This window comes from Lemur catta, chromosome 17 (assembly GCF_020740605.2).
Source record: "Lemur catta isolate mLemCat1 chromosome 17, mLemCat1.pri, whole genome shotgun sequence".
NCBI classification, from domain to species: domain Eukaryota; kingdom Metazoa; phylum Chordata; class Mammalia; order Primates; family Lemuridae; genus Lemur; species Lemur catta.
The window spans coordinates 45431840-45452025 of NC_059144.1; positions in this window are offsets into that span (position 1 = coordinate 45431840).

Sequence of the window (20186 nt, forward strand, 5' to 3'; positions counted from 1 at the left end):
GCATGAGACCTTGCAGACTGTTCGTCTACTTCACAGTCAGGAAAGCAGAGACATCTCTGAGTGAGAGATTAAATGGGGAGAAGAACAGGGAAGAGGGTGGAGAAAAATCCGAATAAGGTTGTTCTGACAACTTAATTGTCACTTTGCTATTTTCCTCCTTTTGCTTACTTTTGATCAATGAAAATTCAATGTGAAAGCTTTCCAGCGAGTTTAATCACTTCCTTTTGTGTCTTTATTGCAATCGAGTGAATCTAGGTGTTAAGAGCATAGGCTGACAAAAATAACAGAAAAAGAATGTAGGTTTTTCAGTATGAAAAGGTGATTCTGTTTTGGGATTCATTCATGTGGGTTACTCTAGATTATAGTTCTTTGGTGAGAAGTTAAGTCCTTTTGAGGGAAACAAAAGGAGTGCATATTTGGATAGAACACATTGGATGAAGGTGGTTCACCAACTTATTATTTCTATGTATGGTCAATACGTGGAATATTTGAAATCTCCACTCTCAGCAATTTTTTAACCTTTCAAGGAAATTTTCCTGTGGAAAGGAGTAATTATGTATAATCAGAATTAATTTGGTTAAGTGGAAGGAGATGCAATATGCCTGCCAATTACGCTAGCGAGTTGCTCCCCCGGCCTTCCTGAGCGTGTCAGCAAGAATTCCTCCAGCAGAGAAGAATGCCATCCAAGGCCATTTCTCAGATAAAAGGAAGATGTAATGATGTAACGGTCTTTTAAGTTGAAGGCAAATATGGCAAAGAATTCTTCCTGAATCTCAGTCATTTGTTTCTCTTCCAGATTAAAGAAAAGCCAAGGAACTGTTCCTCATGATTTCACATCCAACTTCCAGTGCTAGGAATGCTTTTTTAGAAATTCACGGATTGAGAGATACTCTACCTAGCAATAGCAACTAGAGTAAGAATCTGAATTGCTCCAGTTTCTCAAAATACAGGTTTGTTTTTTCTACCAGTCCATGGGCAAGAGCCAGCGGAGCGTGGTGGGAGGGGAAGGGATGGATCCTGGCTCTTGAAGTTAGGCTTTATCTAAGGTACAAAGACCATGAAAGTTACCTTCAACACTATTATTCTAGAATTTTAAGACTATCATTACAGCTTTTATTTACTATTAGAATAAATTATTACACTAAGATCTCAGTAAATTGGTTGTGACCTATATGACAACCTGAAATAGCCAGGAAAAGTATAATAGACGAGTATGTATAGAGGCCACTTCGCACGGGACAGGTGTGGCCTCCCCGGGGTGTCCAGGCGAGTGCAGGGCTCACTCGGCAGTGGGAGGGGGTAGGGCATTCGAGTATCACCAGTGTGGTTGAGCTAAACAGGGGGCTTCAATATCTAGCTGAGCCTCAGAATCGATTGCGAGATTTTTGTTTGTTCTCTTTTTATAATAAATGTAGTGTCTTAGAACCCACCCCAACAATCTCAGATCAGAATCACATGGAGTGGAACCCTGAAATCTAGGAACCCTGAAATCTATCATTTTAAAAGCTCCCCAGAGAATCTTATGTGGCCAGGCCTGGTGCCAGATTTAGCATCCAACACATATTCATTAAGCCGTTCAACAGACCTGGTGCTGCTCTAAGCCTTGGCTACACAGTGGGGGTTAGGGCTGGGGTTGGGGTTAAGGCCATTAAACCTACCTTCACGATGATCACATTTTCTATATCTTTCACTCTAGTGATGTCATGGTTCTGTGTCTATAATGATGAGAAGCCCAACTAAAAACATATTGTATTGTGAAAGATAATGAAATAATAAAATAAGCATCACAATAATTAATATTGAGTATCATTATTAATAATAGTAAATAGATCATAAAAAGTCAGACCCTATGCTAAGCACTAGGTAGGCAATATTTCATTTAATTCTTATATCAACCCATTTTACAGACGAGAAAATGTAGGATTAGAGAGATTAAATACACGGTTTACACTCCTCCCCCAAGGGAAGTGGGAGGGCATGAGGCAGCGAGAGGAGTTAAGGTGATAAGCAGCAAAGGTGAGCTTCCCTTCTAGGTCTGTCTGGCCCCAGAGCCTGTGATCCTAACTATAATTCTGCTCCTTAGATATGTATGTGCATGTCAATATACATGGTTGAGCATACACGTTATTGGAGTTCATGCAATATGTAGAGTTTTGAGAAGCAGGAAGGAAAATGGCCCAGCTCCTAAGTGCTCTACCGTGAACGCCAGTTGGGCAGTTGGGTACTGTTTTAGGTGTCGTATATTAGAAAAGAGTGAATTTTGGATTTCCTACCATAGGCCAGATGTCTATATAGATTATCACTTAGTTTAGCTATTTTAGCATAAGGTTCATCATAAGCCCCCTTTAATAAGGAGGAAGCTGAGTCCTGAGGGCTAAGTTCAAGATGACATGGCCTGAGAGTAGCAGATTTCAGGGCTTTTTGGTTCTAAGTGTGGTGTGTGCCTTTTTGCTGCATCAAACTAGAAAACATATAACAAGTTCCTTATCAGAAAAGCTGAATTCATGTCTTGGCTCTGCTGCCACTTATAAGCCGTATGATCCTGGACAAGTTTTGATTCTCAACTGCAGTTTCCTCATCTATAAAAGGCAGAATAATAATAATAATTTTGAAGGGTGAGGATAACATATATTAATATATGAAGCAGTTAATGAAGCATCTAGCAAACGAAGATAATAATGCTAGTTGTTATTATTAGTGTAAATTTTAATACTTGTGGACAGTACCTTCTTTAGACTCTTGAAAATGGAAGTTATAGAGGAAGAAGACAGTGAGAAATGAGAAATTCAGGAGGAATTGGCAAGGATATTTCTGATGAAAGCAAAAATTGTAAGCTAAGTAAATAGCTACTCTATTTTTAGACTGATAAGGGAAAAGATTATAAATGTATCTGTATTATATTTTTTGGTTTTCTCCCCTATGGTCTTATTTATTCCTTCAACCAATATTATCCATGCCAGATATTGTTCTGGGTATTGGAGATTCAGGGGTGAGTAAGACAAGTAAGATTTCACCCCAGAAAGAACTTCCATTCTAGAGAAGGAGAAAGTCAATAAGAAAGTAAATAAATAAATAAATGAACAAGATAGTTTCAGTTAGTGTTGAGGCTATGGAGAAAATGAGAAAGAGTATGGTAGAGAAAGGCTTTGGGAAAAGTGATCATTTGAAGAGAATCAGGGAAGGAAAGACCTCATTGCAAAGATGAGATTTGAGCTAGGACCAAGGACAAGAAGGAGCTTGACATGCGACAGTCTGGGGACAGAACCAGTGGGGTAGAAGAGGGAACCACAAATAGAATGGCCAGGGGAGGTAAGAGCTTGGCATGCTTGAGAAAAAGCAAACTGGCCAATTTGTGATAAGGTCAAAGTAATGAACAGGGATCAGACCTCGTGGAACCAAGTAGGCAGGACAACTGCCTTACATCAGGTTTGTGGAGAAACAGCCTCTGAGATGGAGATTTGCTTGCAGCAAGTCCTTGATAGCAACACCTGTGTGGGAAGAGTAGGAAGCAGGTTTGAACGGGAGAAGTTGAGCTGCAATGTGTTTGCAACAAAGGCCTCCAACTGACTTAAGAAGGAAGTGTCTCTTAGGAGACTGATGCCAAGAGACCAGCCCTGTGGTTATGCTGGAGGGAACCAGCTGTCTAGCAGTGGCCCCTTCTAGTGTCTGTGACTGTTACCCAAGACTTTCCTCAGTGATAGCAGTTGCTGCCGGGAGTTACAGAAAACTACTTTCAAATGTACACTCTTTCAAGGAAGACAACACAAATATTTCAACTATTTAAAATTCTTCACACCCACTTCAAAGAGCAAGGTCTCCCTCTCCTGTGATTACTGCACTGTCACTAAAAAAACACCCTCTCAGAGTCATTTAACTCATTGCTTTTAAATATTCAAACTCTATCATTGTATAATACAACCCAAAACATCCCTTTGAAATAATTTTTTATGGCTATCAAGCTTGCTTTGTCAAACCAGCACCTGTGGGAAGCATGATACTACTTCCCTTCCAGCATTGCAGATTGTCCCAGGGTTGCTCCCCGAAAATCAACTCAGATTGACCTTCCTGCTTCAGGGTCACGCAGCTGTCCTGGGATCTTTCAATAGTGTAAAGCACTATGTCCCACTGTGCCCGGGATTGTCCCACTTTATGCTGCAGTCCTGGCATCGTGTCTCCTTTCATCTGCCAATGTATCCTGGTCCAGATGGTGACTTTCATGACCATCCTGGTCACCCGTCCATTCGGGCTATGGCTGAGACGCCCACTTCTCTTTCCTCCTGAGCTGTCGGGTTCAGCAGCTCAGCTACTCCTGTGCCATTCCTGGGAAAAGCCACCTCCTCAGAGGCCTTGAAGCTTGCACAGGATTCTGCCATCAACTTGTGAAAGGTCCCTGCCTTCCTGGTTGCCTTGTAGAATTCCTCCTCGCCCTTTCCTACTCCTCCTGGACTCCAAGAACAGCCCTTTCCAAAAGTTAATTTTTTGTGTGCATGGAAAAAAGGAAGAATATGGCAGATACTCATTGGCTTTGAGCCTGTGAAACAAACTTCCTTGGGGGTGAAGAGGACCAAATGAGATTTTAAGACACCCTTTCAATCAACTGCTGGAGCCTCTCCATAAATATATTATCCCGATTATCCTATAGGGGTGAGTAAGCACCTTTGTTTTGACTAGGATATTTATAACTCCGTAGAGTTAGAAGTTAACTTGTAGAAAACTGACCGTAATGCAAATGTTGGCTATGCATATACTTGCAAAGTCTGTCCAGAGCAGGGAAAATTGATTTCCCTCCCCACTGTAGAAAAATCCAGTTTGTAAATTTCTATCACCATCCCTAATCTATAACAGCATTGTACAGGGACATTTCCTTTGAACTAGTTGTAAAACCTCAGTAATGAGTTAGGTAAAATCTTTGGCACGTGTTCATCTAATATCTCTATGGAAGTCATGATCTTACCTTTTCTTTCCCTTTTTTGGAAAAGTATCCTTTAACACCTGGTTACCTGCTTGAAACAAATCAGTAGAGAGAGGAGCAAAGGGAGGAGGGACACAAGCTAATATCTTGGTAGGACACCTTGTCACCTCCACTTGCTCTTTCCCTTTTCCGCTGGCTGGCACGTAGGTTTAGGGAGGACTCTGGCTCTGTAGGACACAGCTTTGCACTTAAGACTTGAATTCTATCTATTTACCTCTGGACTTTTCTTTCCAGTACCTGAGGCTAATTCTTATACTTTCAACTCTGAATACAGCTCTCAACAAATCTAAGGATTCCTCCCTGGGTGGTCCATATTAACATTCTCTCTGGAGAGTCACTGTGAAGACCATTTGTGTTCATTTTGCATGAAAATGACAGGACTGAATGGAATTTACATATGCATTCATCTGCCATGCTTGAACTAAAATATTACCCTTCAAAATCCCAATTCAACCAATTTTGAGTGGCTGCCCAAAATTCATGGCTGAGCCTGTCACTACTCTTCTCAAAAAAAAATGGTCCCCCATGGCCTGAAGAATAGTTTCCACCCACTTACTTTGATGCTTTCAAAGTCCCTTGGCATCAGCTCCCTCAATCCTGTGACATGGCACTCCCCGGGGTCCACAGAAGTTGTACAAAAGCCCTAAGATTTCCAAGCATAACAGGTGATTTTCGTGTCCCCCATTCTTGGTTCGTGCTGTGCCCTCCACCAGGTGACTCCTTTCTCTGCCTTCTGAAGTTTTACTCTGCAAACTTGAGCTGAGATTCACCTGACCCTCTCCGTTACCCTTTCTCTCCCAGAAAAATTTAATGGACCTTACATCTGCAATCTCACAACACCTTAGCACTATTGGGAATGCAACACCTGGCCATGTCGGGATCAGCTACTGTGTTTGCAGAGCTCAGTGTAAAATGAAAATATGTGAGGCCTCTCAGTCAAGATTATTAAGACTTTCAAGACAGCAATCACAGAGCATTAAACTAAGTGAAAGGCCCTTCTGAGAGTAGGGGCTATAGGAGCGCCCGGGCCACACACCCTTGAAGCCTGGTCACAGTTTCCATAATGGCTTTCTCACCCATCAGTCTGAGCCCTATGGCTTTTCCTGCCCTTGTGTCCACTGCAAATCTGCAAGTTTCCCATTCAGAACCCCTTGGTCTCTGTATTAGTCTTCAGTTGCTGATGTAGCAAATTACCACAAATTTATTCTTTTACCTTTCCGGTGACCAGAAGCCCAAACTCAGTGTCACTGGGCTAAGAGCAAGGCGTCAACAAGGCTGGTTGCTTCCAGAGGCTCCAGGAGAGAATCCATCCCCTTCCCTCTTCCAGTCCACGTTTCCCGACTTGCGGCCCCTCCTTCCAGCTTCACCTGACTGCAACACTTTCTTCCTTTGCCACTTTGCCTTCTCTGTGACTCTGACCTTTCCTGCTTCTTTTTTGTAAAGACCCTTCACACTTATGGTTCCATCCAGCCCTCCTGGATAATCCAGGCTCATCTCCCCCTCTCAGGACCCTCAGCTTAATCACATCTACATAGTCCTTTTGTGTGATACAGGGAACAGCCACAGATTAGGACGTAGACTTGGGGGGTGGGGCAGGGGGCATTGTTCTTTCTAGCACAGTCTGCAAGCCAGAACATCAAGTGAAGGGCTCAGGCAGAAGACGCAGATATAACACAGTGCATCATGCAGGCTGAAGGTCCCAGCACCGGATCTGCAGGAAGTCTCTAGGCAACCCATGAAGAGGTGTGATTGGCTGGGCTGGATGGACCTGTTGCCACCACTCTCCTTTAGTGGGAATCTTAGGTGAGCAGCCTGTAGAGTTGTAAGAAGGGGAGCAGGGTAGGGAGTGGGGAGAGGAGCAAGAGACAAGGTGGCAGAGGGTTGGGTCAGGAATGGAGAGAGAGAAGGGAGAGGGAGAGGGCAGGGGGGGAACAGGGAGTGGGGACAGCCTTATAATCTGAGCCTGGACATGAGCTGTTCACAGGAATTACATTCCACCAGTAGGATCCCAAGGTCAGGAGGTTGAGGGACAGGGTGCCCCAGTCCTGAGTAACTCATTGCCACACAGCTTGTAGGACTGCAGTTGGGCTGCAGAGTTAGCAAATGAAAACAAAAGATGCCAAGTTAAGCTTGAATTTCAGATAAACAAATAATTTTTTAGTTTAAATATGTGCCATGCAATTTTTATGCAACAACCCTAACCCAGAGAGAGCTGTCATGGGCCACTCAGCATAAAAACCTTATTCCTAGACCACACATAGCTGAAATTAGGATTCACCTGGCATTCCAAGTAATAGCAGGGGGCCTATCTACCACTTTCCTGATATGCCAATGCTTTTCCTTTTTGGACCCTCCCGGGGAATGAGCTGTTTCCATGCCTGCATGACAGGGCGTGGTCATCCTTTAAGGCCCCGTCAAGGCTGAGAATGGGGTTCATCCGTCCCCACACTCAGCCCAGACAGTAAGAACTGAACAGGTCTCCGGGCCAGGCACATGGTTTGGTTGTTCATATTCAGAACTAATATCCCAAAAGATCCATCAACTCTTCTGCAGAACATATCCACACTTTAATGCTACGATTATTTGAAGCACTCACTTCAAAATTGCTATTTGCACCAATCCTGGTGATCCTACTCCAATCCTAATCAAGGCCCGTCCTCCTCTGGAAAAAAAAAATCCTCCTTAAATTTCCAGTTCTCAATGAATGCTGACCTTAACTTTCCTTCTCTGAAACTTTAGAAAACTTGCAATTGTAAATTTTTTCTCTGTCCTTTGGAGATTTAACCTTTGTCCCAGAGGCCTATTACTTTTATGACCCAGGAACAACATTCTCTAGGACCCACAAGCCATCCCACTGAGATGCTGGTATTGAGAAAGACAGGGCTCCCATCCCCCAGTCTCTGCGGGAGGGCAGGAGCCTCACTTAGAAAAGAGCCAATTAGCAAATGCAAATGGCCTAATCCCCAACACTTAAAAACTGTCCCATCTTTTGTTTCAATGCAGTTGAGTCCAATCTCCTTCCTACTGCAACAGTCTTGAATAAAGTCTTCTTTGCCCATTTAGTTCCATCCAGTGCAATTTTTATTTGGGAAGGAAAGCAGGAAATTGAGAAAGAAGAAATCCTCAACAACAAAATCCTAAAATCCCATTTGACAGATGAAAATAGTGCACTGCAGTGTATTTAATTAATCTGCAAACTGGGGGTCTCCCCCCACATCTCCAGGTCCGCAGGAGACCTGAGCTTTCAGCGCTCTCCCTCATGCCTGATTCTGTGCTCCACAAGCAGAAATATATACTTGTAAGAGCTGTTCTCAGTTTCTAAGTATGTTTTATTGCACAGACATCCCCCAGGCCAGGCTGTCTGTGGCCTTTGCTAACGGATACGCCAAGGGCCATACAACAGCTTCTCTTTGCCTTTGTGTTCTGTATGTCCAGAGGCAGGTGGAAGATGAAACACCTTAGGATGTCACTGACGCTCACAGATCTGCTGTACCAGGGAGCCCTGCACAGGATTTGTATTCTGGCCACGTGTGGAGCCTAACTGCACATCAGAAATGTGCCCATGATTGCAAGTGGCTCTGTAAAATATTTATTCAATATTAGCTTGCAAAGAGTGCTTCCATTAGGAAACGGGACTGGAGAGCTTTGGCCCAAAACAAAGAGAAAGAACAAGTGTGAGCATGAAAACATTAGGTGTCAACTAAGTTTTCTGAATTTTTCAATCACAAAATTAGAACCCTCAAAATTAGAAATATCATGAAGTCAGCACTTTGGAGGTGAAGTTACCTGAATTCACTCTTTATCGTTGCAAAAAAGGTATAATAAATACATATTTTCTATGGTGGAAATTAATTTAAGGATTCCAGGTGAATTGAAATTCAACTGACACATACTATTTTTTTTTTAAGAATGTGAACTTTGAAACAAAAATAAGATATATTTATTTGGGTAGAAGATTCATTTATTCATCTAACCAATATGTATGGAAGGACTTAACTAGCTACATGTCGGAATGCAATATATTTCTTTAAGATACTGATGTATAGAGTAGCACAAAAGACAGCTACCAATAAAAACTATCACATGGATAAATATTTAAATACAAGCTGATATAAGGCACAACAAAGAAACAATTTGTCACTTTGATATACATAATAAAATAAAGTTTGACCTCTGTCTCAGGTTTCCCTGAGAAACTGATCCTTAGGCAATAATCTCAGGGCTGACCCCAAGTTAACTAGGAGAAGGCATAAAAGAAGTGGCTGTGGTGGGGGCGAGTGAGAGCAGATGGGGAAAAGAAAGGTGGAGAACTGGGAGTTGCCAGACCTGCCAATGAATTGTAGAGCAGCTTGAGGATTTTGGTCTTTGTCCCAACAGCAATAGGAAGCCACGGAGGGGTTGCAGAAGGCTGCCTTTTGAAAAGATCATTCTGGGTGCAATTTGGAGAATGGTTTCAGAACGGGTGGAGGATGGAGAATGCAAGGAGACTAGTTGAGAGTTAGTGCCCAGCCGGTCAGGTGAGAGGTGCTGGCACTCTGAATAGGATGGTGGCCATGAATATGTAGGGAAATGAACAGCTTGGAGTAACAATGGGCAGATTTAAATGAGTGCCCATTAAATAACTAAAGCAAAGCCGGTTAGAGCCTCTTCCGGCATCCTGAGTGGGTGATGAAAATGCCTGACCATCGCGGAAGCTTGTTTCAGTGGGCTTGTTGCTAAGAAAGCATCACGTTCCCACCGTTAGGCAGTTATTGCTAAATAGCTAATCCTCAGATCCTTTCTCCCAAATTAAAAAGTTTTTCTTTAACTAAAACCAGAAAAGCATTTTTTTTTATCCATTATTAGTCATCTCAGAATTTTGAAACCATGCGAACAAAGTCCTTTTACTCCAGACAATTCGGTGACACTCAGTTTGGGCTTTAGCCTGCAGGAGCTTCCACTGAAATGGTATTTCCACTTGTCGTAACAAAAGGAAGGTATGCATTTTTTCCCTACTGCTCTAAGACAGGTTAAACTCACAGTTTGTTTGTCAAGTGGTAGAAATTGCTCTAGTCCTGGAATCTTGTACCTTAATTCATACATGATAATGTTTTATAAAGTCGACTAAAAGGTGGGATTTTTTTTCAGGGAAAAAAAACAAAGGCTAATTTAATTAATTAAATATCTACAGAGAATAGGCACCTAAGTGCTATCATCGTTTTTCTGGTCTAGGATGAGCTAACACTTCTAAAGCAGTAAGTTTTAAACATTAGCATGGACATCATTTTCCAGAGATCCTGGGTCCAGGACCTGGGATGAGGCCCAGGAATCTTCACCCTGAACAATCACACTGGAAGATTCTCATCCAGGTAGTCCTTTGGCCACACATAGGAACTGTTCTACAGCAGAAAAGCCTCTTTAACCCTCAGCTGAATTCAAGAAAATACCAGATGGTTCCATAGGTCCAGTGACTCTATTCAAAATAAGTATTTGGGGTCATACAAAGCTCCTCTAGAGATGCATCCTTTCTGCAGAAGGTTTCCTGAGTACTCCGCCTTGCTTCCTTTAACATGCTACACAGGGTTACCTACACTTCATTGACTGAACATTTTCTCCTCCATAAACTTTGACAAGTTGTTGATGCATTTCTGCACAGAAGCATTTTTTTTTATTTTGACTAAAACCAGCACTTCCTACAGGGATTATGGGTTTAAGAGATATTTTTCTCATAAGAAGTTCAAAATTGTAGCTAACTTAACATCTAGTTGTCCTCACATAATGTCTAATTAATAGATCAGGGTGACAGGAAGGTGCTGGCTCCTGGCCACACCCCAAGACAAGGGCAGTAAGTTCTCCCCCAAAGTGAAAAAATGGAATCCTAATACTCAATGAAATTAACCATATGTAAGAATAAACTACCAGTTTGCCAGAAGGTATCAGTTAATAGATGCTAATCAATTGAATATGGAAGAATTTCTCAGAAATGATCTTTATGTCCTAAATAAAAGAAAATAATATAGACCAGTGACCCAAAATAGGGTCTATGCACCAACTATATGATTGTGGACGTTTGATAATCTTTCTAAGCTTCACTTCTCTTACTGATAAAATATGGGAGTAGAAATAATTACATCTGACAAATTTTTATGAGGATTAAATGACATATTGAACATAATACACTTAGATGCTGCTTAATTTCATTCTATTGTTTTATACTGTTTGGCTCAAAGATTAATAATATTAAAAGTCAGTTTCCTTCCTAGTCATTTCAGCCAATTAAATTTTATTATGGAGAAGATTTCATTTGCATTGAAATAAAAACTACAAACCACCTAAGAATAAACTTAGTGGAAAAAGAAAAAGAAGTCCAAAGCTATAAGAAGAAACTATAAAGCTTTACTAAGGGAAGATTCAGATGAAAAAATTTAACATTATAAATCTATCTATTCTTCCAAAATTAATAATTAATTTCACCAATATCAATTCAATAAAATTCCCATATAATTTCCATGGTATGTTTTTTAGAACTTGAGGAGTTTATTCTCAAGTCTATCTGAAAGAGTAAATGTAGGAGAAGCAGCAAAATCATTTTCATAAAGGACCTGCCTTCCTAGAATCAGCATATACTATGTAAAAGCAACAATACTTTAGCAATGTGAAATGGATGCAGGAAAATAGATATAAATATTTTAATCTAAGCTAGTTTTGGAAGAGCTTCTAATTTGCGCCAAAACAAAACAAAGGTTAATATAGTGTTGATAAATACTTGGTCCCAAGTTTTGATGTCGCAAAACTATCCTATATAAATATTCTATGTATTTCTATAGCTGAGAAAGTACCTACTGGATTTCATCTTCGCTCAGATAACAACGTAGTGAGAGAGAGAGAGAGAGAGAGAGAGAGAGAGAGAGAGGTGTGTAAGTACTAGAAAGTGAACAAAAGCCAGCAAACTTTAAGTCAAAATTTGGAATCACACAGGGTTAGTTATCCATTTTTACAGTATTTAACCAGAGGTTACGTAAACGTCGGCATTGCACAGGACATCAAAACTCCAAAGAAGAAAACCCTCAGTTGCAGGAAATGCATTTGACAAAATTCGTCACTTACTTATGTTTCAATACTCTCAGGAAACTAGAATGAAACTCCATCAATCTGATGAGAGCATCTACAAAAACCTATAGCTGACATCTTGCTTTTACTAAAGATACACAAAACCTCTACCCTACTGACAACGCACAAGACTACAATAAAATGACAGGCCGGGAGTTTGCACAGCGAAGCGTTGCTGAGAAGAATTAGAGATGGTCTAACTAAATACAAGTAAGTACCCCTGTTATAGTTTGGAAGAATCAATGTCGTTAAGGTGTCGATTTTTCTTAAATTGACCTAAAGATTTAATGCAGTCCTAATAAAAAAAATTCCAACAGTCTTTTTATTTTTAGAGACTGAAAATCTGATTCATGTCTAACTTTTTAATCATTTCTAAAGTGTACAGGCAAATGAAAAGGCTCAAGAATATCCAAATACATCTTTGAAAGGAATAAAATTAGAGAACTTACTTTACCTGATTTTGAGACTGAACTATAAAGCTATAGTCATGAGGACAGTGTGGTACTGCTAATAACCCACAAATAGATGAATAGAACAGAATACTGAGCCCAGAAATAGACCCATATGATGTGTACATTTATTTGATTTTTTTTTTTACATAAGTATCAAAAGAAGCCAATGAAGAAGGGAAAGCCTTTTCAACAAATGTTGACAGAATAACTGGATGCCCATATGGGAAATAGATGGACATCAACCCACACTTCTCACCATAAACAAAACAAACAAACAAAAAAATCTTTGGATTTTTTGGAGCTACATTCCTACACAGCTGTTAAAAAGAATAAATTGAGTTATATAACATAGGACTCTTTATATTTTTTGAAATTATCAAGTTGTAGAATGATAGACATAGTATGATAAATATATGAATAGGAAGCATATTATATATAACTGATTTTTTGTGTATGTAAAAGCCTCATAGGTTTCATAAACTATCTGAATAAATAGTCAAATATTTACACTTTTTATTTTCCCAGATTCCAAACTGAATAAACAGTCTTCTTTACGAATCTCATTTAAATCCTCATTAAGCTTTTACATATGGAAAGAATGTATAAATCAACAATAATTAACAAGATATTTTATATGCCAGCTCTTGTTCCACTCTTACTCGGTGGTAGGTACAGAGGATTAATCACATATTATCTCAGACTCGGCATGGTACCTAAAAGAAAGGTACCATCACTTTCCCAATTTTGCAGATAAGAAAGCTCAATCAACAAAAATTTGGAAAAATTTCACTTGGAAATTATATTTATTATTGTTCAAAAAATCATGTTTCTTTATACTCCTAAGTCTCTTTTGGCTATATAGTCCTTGTGCTAGATCCTAATTGGATGATCTCTTCTGAAAAATAAATGATACATTTCTAAAATTTCAAAGTTAAGGACTAGACCCCAATTCTAAAGTTCAAAATGTTGCCCAAATATTATGAGGCCTTATCTAACTAGACAGCACCGTATGTATATAAATCTCTTTCTTTAACACCTAACAAACTCTTGTGATGATGATCATGATGATAAATATTTATTGAGTGTTTATTAGGTGGTAGACACTCTGTTGATTTTTCACTATCTCCTTTATGTATTACAAAAATCCCAGGAGGTAGGACCTATATGGTAGCATTATTATTTCTAGTTTACAGATGAGAAAATCACTGTTCAGGAAGATTAAGCAACTTGCTGAGGGTCACTCAGGAAGGACTCATGCTAGAGTCAGCCTAACATCGAAGCAATACTCTATCTCTTGACAAGAAGGTAAAATATTCTATTATAAAAGGCACTAATTAAACTTCCTAATGGTCTAGACTAACCCTCGTACATCAGAGATGGATGTTTTGTTAAAACTTGCTGAGTTTTGAGGCTCTTGAGATGATATTGTTTTCTTGAAGGTGTTTGCTTTTTATTTTTATCCAGTTCTGCTGAGGAAATCTCATCGATTTTTCTTGAGATACGTATGTCATCTCTAGAAGATATTTAATATTTATACATAATAGTCTATATTATTAGTTATTTTCCATATATTTATATTTATGTTTATACCACATCTCTTATATTTCATTGTAACCCCAACATCAAAGAACATGAGAAAAACACTGAAACATATATGATAATAGTGATGACAATGATGATGATGACAGTTATGATGTTTGACATTTTATTTCAAGTTCCCATTATTCTAGAGACAGATTCAAAACAAAATTAAATGTAGAACAGGAGAAAATAAGTATGCGTGGAAAATACTCTAGGTTCTACTTTACCCTTCAAATTTTGCTCACTCTTCTTGTAACATGACTATCCCATTTAGGAAGTAACACTTTTAATTTCTCCCATAGCATTCTCCTATCTCTTGGAGACACAAAAGTAAACATGTATTAGTTTCTCATTTTAATTACAGTTTAATACTAAAAACAACTATTGCCTCCAAACGGAGAAATTGATTCCCCCGCCTCGATTTTCACCTGCCAATTTGAAATTACATTGGCAGTTTGCTTCTATAATTCCACTACCTGCAGAATATCCCAGTCTCAAAGTAAAAGAGATTTGATTATATTATGCAGATTTGTTTTCTCTCAGGTTTTAATATCAAGTTAGCATTTGAGGGTTCCCCTACAACAAGAATTAAATATGCTGACTATTTATAAATTATGTTCTTTTAATAGTTAATATAATTTAATCCAAAGCTATTAGTAGCCTAATTGGGTTTACTTGTGCCTTGGCTTAAGGTCTAGAATATAATAAACTTAAAGGTCTGAACACAGTGAGGTTAATTATGCTTAAAACCTGCAAAGCAGCAAGTTTGGGGTCCATTACACATACACACACACACTGGCACACACGACAGGAAAAAGAACCAAAGAAACTCTTCTAACAAAAAGCAAAATCACACCTTCCTTCTCAAGTCTGAGTGCCGCCATGGCTCAGGTTTTAACATAGCACTTGCTTCCTTCTCCTCGCGACAGAGCTTTCTGCCAAGTTATTTGTCCTCGAGGGCTGTTCAGCTCACAGTTCTGTGCTCAAAATGACTCCCCAGTGCCTATGAAATTAAATATAAACTCATCACTCTGCCTTTCAAGAATTCTCTAATTTGAACCCGATTTATCTGCACAGTATCATTGCCCACGACTCCACTCCGTGATCTTTAGCTTAACGAGGGTAGCTTAAGTATTGTGCAACCTCCCGCCTCTGAGACATTGCTGGTACCCACACCTTCCTGCCCTGTTCCAAACGCCTTTGTTTTCCCCCTGAAATCCTGCTCCCCATTGTTCCTCTCTGGTCTTGGGGGATGATGCAGGTACATCGGGGGTCGGGGGATGTGAAGCCCAGGCCGCCATTATTCTGAGTCCTAGAAAGCCAGAGTGATACCCCAGCACCACTGGACCTCAGCACAATCCCAGTGGCTTGCCTTTTGGGGTCACTTCATTTGTCCTGCATGTACACTTTGCAAAAGTGAAGATTTAATGGATTCAATAGTTCACCGTAGAAAATGGAACTTTCTTATTGGACACAAGTTAGTGTCAAGGCATCTCAGAGGTGGTCAGCTGCCCTTGGGTCCAGACCAACGCAAATGTTTAGCTTGTGTAGCAGCTTCTCAGCCACTCAGTTGCTGTGGCCAGAGGCCCGTGCCCGGAGAGCAGAGCCCACCAGGAACACGTGCAGGAGCACGGCAGACCAGGCCAGCAAAGGACACGAAGATTTATGGTCTCCTTTTGGTCCAGTCCCCTTTGAGGACCCTAAATCCCACAGGCAGACAAAAGCTCTTCCTTATGCATTAAGACAGAGAGGAGGAGAGTACAGATCCAGCAATAAAAAGGAATGAACGACTGACACACAAAACATCATTGCCGAACCTCAGAAACATTTCACCGAGTGAAAGGACCAGATACGATGGAGTACATACTGTATGAATCTAGCTATAAGGAGACTTTGAACAGGCAAAATCAATCGATTGTGATAGATATCAAAACAGCAGCTGCCTCACTGGGGTGCAGGGGTTGGCTGGGTAGAACCCTGTCAGGAGAGAAACATATCTGGGGCAATGACAAGGGTTTATATTAATATCTTGATATGGTATAAATTACATAGATGTATGCATTTGCCAAAGCTCATCAAACCGTGTACTTAAAATTTGTGCATTTCACAAAAAGGATGTGATTTTTTGGATTTAATATGAGATTTATTAAGTCCATGCAAATTCTTGTGTTGTTTTTCCCCATATCTAAATAAAGTCCCTCATTTTCACTGGACACTGAGGATGAGGAGCCTACTGTGCAGGGATGGTCTCTGCAGCCAGAATTTCTAGGTCCAAATCCTGGTTCTATCCTTTTCTGGCTTTGTGATTTTGAAGTTGACTAAGCACTCTAAGTTTGAGGCAGTTTCATGCAAAGCACAAATAATAATTATCATTATCATCATAAAAACCTCATAGAATTATAGTAAAGAATAAATAAATGAGATGATGCATATAAAATTCTTAATCTCGAGGACTAAGTACTCAATCACTATTAGCTGTAAGTGTCAATACCAGAGTTAAGCACCTTACAAGGTAGGTCTGTGCTTTCTTAGTCTTTTGTTAGTCTCAGCATACCCCTGTGGCCTGTGCTTTTCAAATTGGGATGTATGTAGCAGGGATGTGAATACTGTATATTGGGTTTTTCAAAACTATATCAACATGTGAGATATTCCCAAAATGTCAATATAACTTAATATTTTGGGGGGAGTAAACACCTTAATTATTATAAATGCATGGCATCTTTCTGGAATATTATAAAATCCCCAGGCACGCTGAAGATAAAACAAGAGGCTTCCAAGTGGTTTTGGACATCCCTCTAGCAGCTTTCATCTGTCCACAGAACTGCCTTCTTGTGGGTTCAGGTTTATTCTCCACTGCTTTCAAAGTGACTTCAGTGAAGTTTGAGAAGTATCATTACATAAATATGCTGAATTCAACTGAAATATATTACAGATCATTTAGGATTTGCATTTGGAATAAATATCTGCTTGTTCATCTTAATTTATTGGCTTGATTATAGTATCTACCTAATCTGTTAATTCCTTAAATTTCAAGAAAGACAAGTAGTAGCAATTCCTTTATCCCACGAATGAAATTAGGAACAATGATGTGAACTTTCTATATATATATATATATTTTTTTTAGAAATTAATAAAAGAGAAGTGTCAACAACAGATAATGAATGGAGCCAATATGTCCTTGCCTGGCTTCTTTTGCAAATTGGCTGTTTATTAATGTTTGAACATCAGCAGATGTGATCCACAATCAATGCTGTTCAAATGCCAAGTTCTACCAGTGAAGACATTCAGGAGAACAGGATGCTAAGGACAAATTGGTTCTTAGTGCTCTCAGAATTCACCCTGATTTAGGTTATCTTCAGGTGCTGTGGATACTATACACACAAATTCCCTGCACTAATTTGCTAAAGAACTCCTAAAATACTAAAAAACAAACAAACAAACAAAAAACTGTAGATACAACAAGGGATCATTTTAGGCAGCATTTTTCTTAGGTCGTGGAATTAGGACCTGGGCCCTTTTGGAAATTCTTATTTTATATGGATGGGAACTGCCCAGATATGAAGACTTGAAAAATAAACAGCCCTGGGGTTAGCTTACTGTATATGCTCCCCGAATCCCAACACGGGAGCTCAGAACAGGCATCTGCTTAAGCACCCTGAACGCTGTGTGCACACTCTCCCAGCACACACATACTCGCGTCTGGGCTGATCACCGTGCAGCACCATCTGCTCCACACTTGTTAGGTTTCCAAGTCACGCGTGTAGATCCTTTACTTTAGGACATAATTTGTTGATTTCCATACGCAGCCTTTTCTTAATCCCCAGTCATTTCTCCCATAGTCTTCCCCACCTTTCTGCAAGTATTCACTGACCTCTCACTGTCCACAGCATAGCCTAGAAGTTAAAACACAGACTTCGGAATCAGACGGTCTCACTGACCCCTACCACTGACTAGCTTTGTGACCCTGGTCAACTCCTTTAACCTCTCTGTGCCTCTGTTTCCTTCTATAAAATGAGTCTGATAATAATTCTTAACTCATGGAATGTTGTGGGGATTCAATAAGTCAACATATGCAAAGCACTTAGAATCATGGTTAACATATAGCAGACACGTTACTGTTGCTGCTGCTGTTATAATCGTTAGGATGGCGGGGGATTAACACTGAATACGTAGCAATGAGTACGACAAACTGTGCCCTACTCCTAGAGAGATTGTGGTCTGGGAAGAAGAACAAAATATGTTTTTTTAAATTTAGGATAAAGTGAATTAAGGGTTACATCATGGAAAGACAAGGTAGAAGCACGCGGCAAAAGCACCCAAAACAACCACTCGGCATTCTTTACGTGCCCGTACCTCCCCTCATCTATGCAAGACATTTGTGGGGAAAGTGAGACCATGAGACACGCTTGTGGCATAGTTGCTGCAGGAGCAACACTTAAGCACAGAGAAGACTCGAGGGGCAGGTGGTAGAGGAATGGCTGGGAACCTCAACAACAGCAGCGATTCTCAATGGGGACAATTTTCCCTCAGATGACACTTGGCAATGTCCAGACACATTTGTTATTGTCACAACTTGGGGGCTGAGGAGTTGGCATCTAGTGAGTAGAGGCCAGAAAAAATGCTAAATATACTACAAAGCACAGGACGGCCCCACAACAAAGAATTATCCAGTGGATGACATCAGTAGGGCCAAGAATGAGAACTCCTGATCTGGAAGGAGAGAACTGGGACTTTGATCAGTTTACAGGACAGATTGTAGGTCTGTTTTTGTGTCTCCTTTTCAAAATATATGCATATTTTTATATATTATGTTTATCTATGTGTGTGTGTATATGTATATCTCCTCTCTCTCCGTAATTATGTTCATTTTAGCATGCCACCCTGGAGTAAAGTTGTGCTGAAGACTTACCTCTTCTTTCCACCTCAAATTACTGGAGACTACCAACAAATATCTTTTTAAAAAATTGGCCAAATTGTCTCAGATCAATTTGTACAACCTGTCACAAATCATCCTTTGTCCTCCTGGACTACGCCATGGTCTATTTCACATCGTTGTTGCTTCAGATGGAGAAAAGCAGACGGGGAAGAAGGAAAGAGTCCAAGTGGCACCTGTTAGGTAGCTACTAGACTTGAACAATCTCCCTGGAATTCCATATTAAATGCTTGAATATGTATTATTTTATTTTATAGAGCCCTAAATTGTACATAAAAATAATTCCAAGTATGGTACTTAACTTTAATCTGATTATTTCAAACATAGTTTAACCATTGCTTAAATTAAACAGATATTTTGTCAACTGGGGTTCCTACTAATTATGCTGTTGCTCTTATTAAAGACTGCTCACTGTAGCATATATTCCGACTTCTGTAAAACAATGAAAAAGTTTGTTCACATATTTTTATTCCTAGAATGACCCATGCAACAACCAACCAAAAAACATATGAACACGCCCTATTAAAATAAGTATTTATCTTGGAAAAGCAGATTTATGGCTTCTGTAAATCCACACATAAGTACATCATATCTTTTAAACTCAGTGGCTGATTTGTGATCTGTGTAAAAACCACCCATCAAAGTGGTGGAGCTCATTTAATTATTTACTAGTCTGTCTCTTTGTAGCAGCTGATTTGGGGACTTGTTTACCCTTTTCTGTTTTGTGGAAAATCCACAAAACAGAAAAGGGTAAACAAGTCCCCAAATGGAGGGGATGGAGCCAAGCAATGGAGCCAATATTCATTAAACTGTGAGTATAATCTTAAGTAGTCACAATTTTTATTTGTCAATTATACCTCAATAAAGCTGGAAAAGAAAAATCAATAAAATAAATAAAAACCTAATGTACACCATGGACTTTGGGTAACAGTGAGGTGTCAGTGTAGATCCATCAGTTGGGACAGAAGTGCCACTCCCGTGTGGGTGTCATTGGTGGGGGAGGCAGTGCATGTGTGGGGACATGAGGGCAGAGGTGTGTGGGGACACATTGTACTTACCCCTCAATTTTGTTATAAACTTAAAACTGCTCTAAAAATATGAATCTAAAAATTAAATTTTAATGAAACCTGTGAGTACAGCGGATTAGTAAACTAATGAA